Raw genomic sequence first — 10,081 nt, 5'->3', positions numbered from 1 at the left:
AGGATTAAATTATTGATTGTATGATGATCGGAAAGCGCACATGAATATTATAAGAATAAAGTAGAGGCCTATTTAGGGCGGGTTCAATCTCTTTTAGGTTGGATTCGTACCATCATCCCCGAATATCCAGTCATGGTTCAGGACCACTATAGAGTTAGCTATCTCTGTGATCGTGAACGGAATGTAACCTTCATACCCATGGAAGATTTACAAGTTCCTAAACTTTGTTGGCGACTCTTTTCTTTCCCTTTGGACGCCACCATGCTTAAATGCATGATCACAGTGAGGCTTAAAGTTGATGTTTGAAATATTTCCTACACCAAGGCTTAATAATGGCTAGTTTCCCGAAGAACATATGAGGGCCAGCACTTAAGATAGTGTTCATGTCATCAGAGTTTTGCAAACAAATCAGAAAATATCCATCATCATACCAAAAGATATGGGGCTTAGCTACATTATTCTAATGATCAGATATGAACCTATGAACAGCAGCAATTGTAGGATAATAGCCACCAATATTGAAACTATTGAGTTTTTCCATTTATTATTACCTTCCTCCAACTCTGAGCTTTGTAATTGAGCTATTGATTTACCATCCTTGAGAACAGGGGCTACAAAGAGAGTGAAGTTCCTTTAGCTGTTAACTTGCCTTTGAACAGACCAGCCCATTGGCCAGCCTTCTGAGCTTCAGCAACTTGCTCAGGTAACCCTCTATTAGCTTTAGAAGTGATTGATTCACCTACAATTGCAGAATCAGATCTAGGAATCAATGGAACAGTAACCGGGGAAACCCTAGTTACTGTTCGATTTGTTTCCATAGAAATTGAACCAAAATTAATCCCATGGCAAGCAGCAATAGCCTCAGCATCACTTCTGGGTATCAAACCAATAGCATGATGCACAGTACTAGGAGCTGGTGTAACTAATCCATCCACTTCACTAATAGAAGTCGGGTTGAATGTAGTTCCAGAATTGCGTAATTGTTGTAGAAATGAATCAACAGGAACCAGATTATTCTGTGTATAAGTGTTTTTGGGGAGTGGAGTAGCTTGTTGCTTCTTTTTTGCCATCGGAAAACGATCAAGATGAAGATCAAACCAGCTAGATCAGTTCACCATGGAAAGAAAGAGAAGAGAGAAAAGTTAACGCGGTCAAACCCTAAATAATGCCTATTTTTACAAGTTAATGAGACACATGTTGCTTTATCTTTTGTTGAACTTTTTTTTTTTTTTTTTTTTATGTTTTTTTCAACTTCTCTCCTCCTCCTTCCCCCGTATGAATGGCAATCAACCACCACTACCTTGCATTATCATTTAATGTGTATGGGTTTATGTTTATTTTATATTTAGATGTTGTCTGTCTTGTGTGTTGTATGTAGGCTTAGTTGAAAGCAGTGAGTGCAGAGGGAGGTTGGTCTAGGAAGAAGGTTCCTCAAAAAAAGGGGAAGAAGAAGTTGAAACAAGATCCAGTTTTCGAGGTAGAGGAATTGGAGGACAGAAGTAATGATTATGATGAAGATGGTGGTTCAGAGAACGATGATGGAATTTGTGAATCAGATGAGGTGGAAGATGAAGAGGATGTCGAAGAGGACTCGGGTGAGGATGAGGAAGCTGAAGAAAGTGACGCAGCGAGGCTGCAGGGTCTTTTGTTGAAGGTTCTCGTGGGTACGGTTAATGCAAAGAGGAAAAGGGGAGTTGTAGAGAAAAAAAAGTAAAAAGGGCCAAGGTAAATCTTGTTAGTTAATCGTTGGTAGTTATAATTTAATGGATAATTATTTAAGATGAAATTGTAATTGCTATGTTGTTCATGGAAATGAAATTAATTATGGAAAAAATGCAAGACTGTTCCAGTATAATAATTTTTTTTTTTAAAAGAAGTTTGTCTCAAGTATAGGATTAGGGAATATTAATGAAATCAGTTAAATGCTAGAAACAAGGGTCATTATGATGTATGGGGTTATTATTGATTTCAATTATATTCAATGTAATTGGACTTTTGATGTAGGTCGAGCCCGAGAAGAATAAGGGCCAAAAAGTTATGGAGAAAGGAATTGTCGTGAAGACTCAATCTCGAAATACGAAGAAGGTAAAATGCAGAAGTCCATTATGTTATTGTGTTATGCTGTTGTTGTTGTGTTTGATTTGTTGGACAAAGTATGATGAGGTTGATGATTTCTTGTGACCCTTTTTTTTTGTTGCTTTGTGTCGTGGGGTGGTAGTATTGCTTACTTGCATATCCATTGTTTATTGTTAATGTAGGCTCCCACTTTGAATGATGTGAAGGCTTTTTCTAGTGTTGTGTCCTGGAAAAGTTTGATAAATCGAGGAAGAAAGTGGTGAATGTGATGGGTTTTGGTAGCTTGTTAATGACACCCCTGACTTTTTTCCCTCGTAAATTTGCGTATTGGGTCCTGACTAGAGTTGGTGGGGATGGTTCCTTAATGTTTGGGGATGGTTACGTTTTCCCTCTTAGCCGTGTACAAATACAATGTGTGCTTGGGATCCTGATGGGTACGAGACAAGTCCATTCAAAAGTTCCTGAGGATGGTGATGTGAAGCTTGAGGTACAGCGTATCAAGGATTGTTTTCAACAGGGGACAACATCTCATTGAGTCTAGCTTCGACTGCCCTGTTTCGGTGGGGAGGCAACAATGAATTGATGCCTTTAACATCTGAATCTGACATAGCACATTTCAGGTTAGCTTTTGTGATAGTTCTTCTTGGATACTTGTTGTGTCCAACTACAAATACAAGCAAATTGGCAGCCTCATTAACTCCGGCATTAACAGTGTGTGGAAAGACCGCGGAGTATGACTGGTGCACTTTGACATTTGATTGCCTTTGCCAGGCAGCAAAGAAGTTTTAGAAAAAATTCACAGAGACAGGATATGTTGCTGGGTCTAGAGGGTGCCTGCTGTTTCTTCTGGTAAGAGTCCTTGCATTTTAAATAAATAGTATCCTAAAAATTAAGTGATATGAAGTTGTTTGATGTTGAAGTTGTTTTATATTAATTAAGTGTTTACATTTTCTCATCTGAATGTTATATTTTTTGTTTGATGTTGAAGTTGTTTTATATTAATCATCTGAGCCGCGTACCCGTGTAATGGGGAGTGCTTCCTAGGATAAAGGTTTGGACATAAAAAAAAATAAGTGAAGTCTGAACTGAAGACAAATTTAAGAAAGGTGACTTTGGTCGTTCGAAGGTTAGTATAGTTTTGGAATCGTAGTTCATTAGTATTCCATTATTACACTTATTCAAAAACAAATATGCTCATAAGTAAATTTTTTTGTTTTATAGTCTATGAATGTAGCTTACGGGGAGTCGCATCCCTTGGCATGTCGCGATTCGTCCAAGTCTGGTGTTGATTTTGATGTTAATAAGATATCAAAACAGGTCCAAAGATGACTTTATTAGTAACTTAGTTGTATATTCATTGCTTAATATATGTTGTTGATGATGTATTAATATTTGTTTTGTAGGTAATGAAGAGGGTTGTTCCTCAGTTGATCTCTGCTGTTGACAAAAAAGTCGGAGCTGTGTTTGAGAAAATGAATGAGTTGTTAGGAACAGCCATGGCAGCAACAACAGCAAGTGGGTTTGGCAAACATATATTTGTTAATGAAAAAGAAACGAAAAGGAAGCATGTGTAGGTTTTGCGGCTACCATGAAAAATGTTGAAGTGGAAATCGAACGTGTAATAGGGACTGATGTTGGTAAGATGGTATTGGAAAGTTGTGACATTGAAGGTTAGAGTTTATGAGCCAGCTGTTTCTGCCAATGTGAGTCAGTTTGTGAGTGACAAAGGCTAGGAAGGGCCTTTAGCTGGAAGAGTTGGTTGTGAAGTAGCAGGTGGCCAAGGTTTGCTTCGCAGCGATGGGAAAGATGAGGTTGTTGATGTTGACCAGGACAACAAGGGACAGGGACAGGAAAGCCCTGACCAAGACAACAACAAGGGAAAGGAAAGCCCTGACCAGGGCAGCACCAAGGCACATGCCACTGCTGCCGTGCCATAGACAACAACAACAACGGACATGCTAATTTCATTGACAGTACCCTTGAGGAGAAAGTTGAGGATAGGAGGGTTGTTATGGGATTGGTTGGTACTACAGGGACCAATTTGGAGAGGGATGGTGGTGTAGGCGACAGAGATAGTTCATCAGAATCTGATGGTAAGAAGTCATGGATGGATAAGAACGACGGCACGACCTGTAAGCGAAAGCGGGTTGTGAAACCCACTGAAGCTGGAATTTTAGAGATGTGTGCGAAGTCATCCAAAACTCAAAGGCACACCCCATTCGAGACTCGGTTGTTGTTGTTTGTACGTGTGTGGAAAGATTACAACAATCCCTTACGGTGAGCCCATTTTTACATCCCACATTTGTATGACGTAATCCTTTTTCATTTTAATGTTTTTCTTCTTGAGTGCTGGCATTCATAACATGTATCCTTTGTGAGGTGTTCATTCGTTGTGAGAACATTGTTGCTAATCAGAAGGATTGCTTTGGCATTCTTCACCTAAGAGCTCGGGTAGGAGATGGTTATGTAAGGATGGCCAGTGTTATGTACACTAAGCATTGGGCCACAAAGCAATTTTTAACAGAAGCAAGCGTATTATGCTCGACCCCAGCTTCGCTGTGAGTAACCTCTTGATCCAAAATTTGTTTTTTTTTAATATATGATTCGAATTTAAAAGTTTAAATTTATTTGGGTAATTTGTTTGTTGTAGAATCGGATTATGTTGAATGAAGGGAAAGATGAACATGTAGCTAAGAAGTATGGGAAGGTTTTCTTAAGTTATAAACTGTGCAACATTCGAACCGTAAGTATTCTGTGCAGTTACCTCTGTGTGAGTAGTATACTCATTGTTACTAATTTGATTCTATTGGCCCGTTGTTTCATTGCTTTAGTGTAGGTTTTCATTCCAGTATTAGAAGTTCCCCCTAAATCTCTAGATGATTCGCACTGGTGGTGCCTAGCTCTAGAGTTGAAGGGAAAACTGTTTAGATTATAGATTCCATCTACACCGACCCTTATACTCACATGAGAAGATTAATGAGCTTCTGGTTTGCTTTAGAACTCATTATCTGTTTTGAAGTTTATTTTAAAACTTTTTTACATTTGATTCGAATTTGCGAACTTTGTAGTTATATAGACATTGCTTCTCATTAATAGCGTTTCTTGGGTGCTGAATGATAATCAGATGAGGGTTGTTGACATGTTGTTTAGCTTGAGTGATTCTACCTGGAAGTGTGGTGAGATAAAGCATTGGCCAAGGTCCACCATTGAGGTCGAGGAGCCTTCTAACTCGTGAGTGAATCTGCTTTATTACCAATCCATATTATTGGCCATTCATTTTCTGTTATTTGTTATACATGGTTGGCTAAAATTGGTCGCTTGCAAACCAGGGAATACTGTGGGGTTTACATGTGGGCTTGCATCAAGTACTGTGCTAGAAGATTTACAACAAAGTTTGGTGTGATGAATGACTAGGTTATGAGTTCAATGAGTAGTTATTTGATAGGCGTCCTTCTTGTTGCTAACCATTTATTATCTTTGCGGCAGGGGAATATATGTCAGGCAAGGGCTAACCTTTTTTTAGATGATGTTCAATCAGAAAAGAATGAATTGAAAGACCAGCTAGAAGGCGTGCTGCCTATTTCAAGAAAAACGGAACACACTCACTAATATTGGTTTAGTTTTTCTGGGGAGCTTGTCATTTTGTGGTTGTGGTAGTGTTAAACTGTTTGCCTTCAACTTAGGTTAGTTGAAGTTAACTCATGCACAAGTAACTACATAGCAAGTTGTTCTCTTTTGGGTTTGTTTTCTTGTAGGATGAAGTTAACTTCAGGTGGTATTCTCTTTTGCCCTTTTTGTAAATGGTACATCAATCTGAACTAAATTCTGTCTTTTTCTGTTTAATGGTTCATCCATTTGTACTAAATTTAACCGATACTGGTAAATGGAACTTTCAGCTGTAATGAGTTGTACCGTTTTCTTGTAATGGTACTTTCAGCTGTAGTGAATGGTACCATTTTCCCTTAATGGTACATCGAATTGTACCATTTTTTCAAATAATATTTGTTCTATCTAATATAACCTATACTCAAAATGTATTTAGTCACATAAATCTGAAAACCATTTAGTGGCAAGGTTAATATAATGCAGTACAAAGTTTCATATTACATACTTGTAGTTGAATAATACTTAACTAAACAACGATTACGATGCTAAGCATAATCAAAGTAGAGTTTGAGATAAGCAAATCTGAAATCCATTAAGGATGAAATACAACACACAAAATACGGTAATAGTAATTGAAACTGAGCTCCAGGATGCCTGTTTCAAAGGTCCTTTCCCATATCCAAACGATGGACTGATTCGTCAAACGCCAATCCGGAGTACGCGTAGAAACTGTTGAGATCTAGCTCCTCGTCTGAGCTGAAGGGATCGTTGTTTAGTTGAACATGTGGGGGTAACCTGCTTCCTAGTGGTCCCTGCATTTTGAAAATTTTTTGCCTTATCTTAAACGGTCTACACTTTAAACTTGATTCAAGATTATTTGACTGATTGTTATATAATTAGTAGTTTTAATTAAATACTATACAAGAGGGTTGCACACAAACCTGGAACACCGCATTGACAATCATCCCGTTTGGCACATTAGATCTGTAGTTGAATCGGGCCAGCAGAGAGTGTGGCTTCCAAAACAGCAAGACTCCTCCAGCCTTCCATCAGAACCAAAATGCTCTACATTGTATGCACCCGGGAGATCACGCAGAACCCAATTCTTTGCATAGTGTTGACCAGTACGTGCTTCCAATACGATGAGCAACACTAGGTTAAATTTGTGATCAAGCATAGTAAAGTGCTCTTGAAATGAGAGCCTTGTGCATCCTCTGGCGTTCCAACAAATTACCTTGGACCCACGATCGACAATAGGGCCTGTTCCCAAATGCTCTCCTCTATAACTGACTTGATGATAGCGTTTACGAATGAGAAGGTTATGCACGAGCTTCGGCTTTAGTGTGCATCCCTCAACTTGGAGCCTGATGTGGGTTATATCACTATCCACCTTCATGATGTGTAGGGTATCCGTATAGGAACCAACGAAAATGTGGCTGATTTTCAAGGGGAAAGTGTAGCATGGAACCAAATTGGTGTCTAGTGAGGGCTTCAAGTTAAGTGCCTCTACCAATACAGTTGGAACTACTAGTGGGGAAGTAGAGGAATAGAACAAGCTTATCAACCAATATAACATTACACAAGCACCTTCATTGTAGCAACTAATCAAGTCCTCTAACAGAGGAAGATGTGCCAATGCAGGGCTTCCGTCTTCCAAAACTATGAAATCAGTTGGGCAACACATGAGCTGAAGAATATTTGCTCTAAAAGTTTTGACTGGGTGGAACATATCATTCATGAGTTTCTCAATGGTGTAGCAATACTTAACTAAATTGATGTTAATTTCGTTGGTATCTCTTGCAATCTATTGGAAGTACATCAATGGTTCATCGGGGTGTAATACAATACGATGGTTATACGGATGAGGATGGGGAATCTAGTGGTTCACTAACAGTCGATGTAAGGTTATCCATTTTTGCAGGTGATGGAACGATGAACGGCAGGACAAGAGTTTAGGTTTGAGGATGAAGGAGGAGGTGGATGAGGGAGGGTTTGCAGTTAAGCGAGTGACAATTGAGATGAGTTTAAATTGTTATTTTGTCCAAGGTTCAGACTACCCTGAAATTCAAATTAACTAAATTGCAACTAAACCTTAGCATAAAAACAGAGCGTAATCCGGTTAAATGGTGGACATCCTTTATGTTTTGGTACTAAGTCGTACAAATTTGTACCATTACATTGATGACCCCAAAAAACCAAAGTCACGTGATTTAAAAAAATAATTAATCAAATTTACTTAACAAGACTAAAAGTCTATGGGCCATAGACTTGAAAACTGAAGGAGTATATATAGTTTGCAACTTCATTAAAATTCGGAGAAGTCAACTTTGGAAATCCCAAAACAAACAAACACAACATACTACCATTTAGCTAATAATTTGTACCATTTTCAAGCTATTATGTCCTGCTACACAAAGGCCCATCTCATACAATCAATAATAAAGTTTCAACATACTACCATTTAACCAATAATTTGTACCATTTTCAAGCTATTATCACTACAAAAATAATGAGAATAGGCAACACTAAAACAACTATTACCCTAGGTAACCTAAGGCAACAATTTTTAAATGTTACCATAAGCCAAAATAATAATACTAGATCATTGTGAAACAATTAAAAAAGTGTTGTTATAGACCATTAAAGACAACAATCAGCTAAAATGTTGCTTTTCTCTTGCCTAAGGCACCATTTTTAGGAAATGTTGTAAGAAAAGATAAAAACAACATAATTTTTAGTTTTATGTTGATCATCTATGACATCAATTCATTGAATATACAACATTAGCGATGTGTTGCTTACTATATGATGTTTTATCTAATTAAATGCTTTTATAAAAAATTATGGGTTTACTCTGTTATTTTTCTTACGTAACTTATAAATAATATGTATTTTTCAGGTAACTTAAAATGCAAATGAAGAAAAAATTATATTTTTGTTTCACTTTTTTTTTTTTTGGAAGAGAAAAATTGAATTCTAGTTTCACTTAGAAAATAAAGATAAGTGAAAATTGGATGAATAAAATGTACCTTAGATCATTTTGATCCAAAAAAATGGCAGAATAAATACTATAGAGGTGTTAAAAAAATAATTAGGTCGTGCCAGGATTAAGTATAAAAGTATGTGCCCAAACCTACAAAATGAAGTTGGGCTTGTAGGGATATTTTTGGGCTGAGACCGAGGTTTGGTGGATCTAAAATTACGTTTTTCGGATCGGCTAATGGACTAGGGTATTGTTGATCACCCGTAGAATATGAAAAAACCTTATATACTCGAGTGTAAGGTGCATCCAAAACTATTTTACTGATTAGAAAACTTAGCTTATTTTTACAACTATTCTATTATATTTGTTTTTTTATTTTTATTCCATTAAAATTATTTCTAATACTCTATTGTCATGTATTTATTAAAATATTAATCTCTTGGTTGATGTTGCATGACTTTTTTAATTGTGAATCAATCTTTATTAAAATGAATCAATTTATTTGAGTCTCCCCAAGTGTACACATGCCGCAAATAGTCATTTATCACTCCCTCCGTATTTGAATAAGTAAAACATTTTGACTTTTTGCACTATTCATCTAATTCACTTTGAATAATTTTTATGCTTTATGCATTTGAATAAATAATTAAATATAGTCTTGTGGGTACTTTTAGAAATCATATCAATGAATAGTTTGTTAATATTCAATTGTCACTAGTAAGAATATACAAATATGCACCGACAAATGGACACCGATATTCAAAAATCGGTGCCTAAAACATAAGTCTAGACCCAAAAAAATAAAAAATCATCTTAAAGTAAATTAAAGGCACCGGTTAACCGGTGACCTTAATCCTAAAAAATTAAATAACTCACGTCACTCTTCTCTCTCTTTAACCCTCTTTCCCTTTATCTCTAATCTCTCTCTCTCTCTCTATCTCTCACTCTCTCTCTCTTTCATTTGCCCCTTTAATCGCCGCCGATCCGCCACCGTCGCCCGCCACTCTATCTCTTGTACTCCACTTCTCATTCTTTCTCTTTGCTCGTGCCATTAAATGTCAATTTCACAGTCAAACAAACAATCAATGAACTGACAATCAATGGTCCACATTTTCCCACTATTCGTTTCACACGTGATTTGCTCGTGGTCCACAATGAATCGAAGTGCTGGTTATTCATCATCTTCAAGAGGCTTGTTGATTCTTCTCCTTTTTTTCATACCCCTATACTACCTTTTTTTTTTCCTTTTTTTATTTAGGGATTTCTTACTTTTGAAGATTGATTTTTGTTTTAGGGTTATATTTGTTTCTAGATATTTTCTCTGCATAATTTGGTAGGATATTGACAATATCAGTTCATTGCTTGTTTGTTTGACTGTGAAATTGACATTTAATTGCTAAATTGGGTGTTCTAAAA

At 36.9% G+C, this 10,081-nt stretch overlaps 1 long non-coding RNA gene across 1 annotated transcript; it reads left to right on the top strand.

Annotated features, from left to right (window-relative positions):
* Positions 1–2,095: 2,095 nt before the first annotated feature.
* LOC110711958 lies at positions 2,096–5,926 on the top strand. Its single transcript, XR_002509463.1, has 6 exons — positions 2,096–2,925; positions 3,065–3,202; positions 3,298–3,393; positions 3,480–4,634; positions 4,727–5,307; positions 5,406–5,926. It is a non-coding gene; the product is annotated as an uncharacterized LOC110711958 (long non-coding RNA).
* The last annotated feature ends 4,155 nt before the right edge of the window (positions 5,927–10,081 follow it).

The sequence above is a fragment of the Chenopodium quinoa genome, unplaced genomic scaffold (assembly GCF_001683475.1).
Source record: "Chenopodium quinoa cultivar QQ74 unplaced genomic scaffold, ASM168347v1, whole genome shotgun sequence".
Lineage (NCBI taxonomy): Eukaryota > Viridiplantae > Streptophyta > Magnoliopsida > Caryophyllales > Amaranthaceae > Chenopodium > Chenopodium quinoa.
The sequence above is the reverse complement of the archived record's forward strand: the minus strand, read 5'-3'. Positions and strand labels throughout refer to the sequence as shown.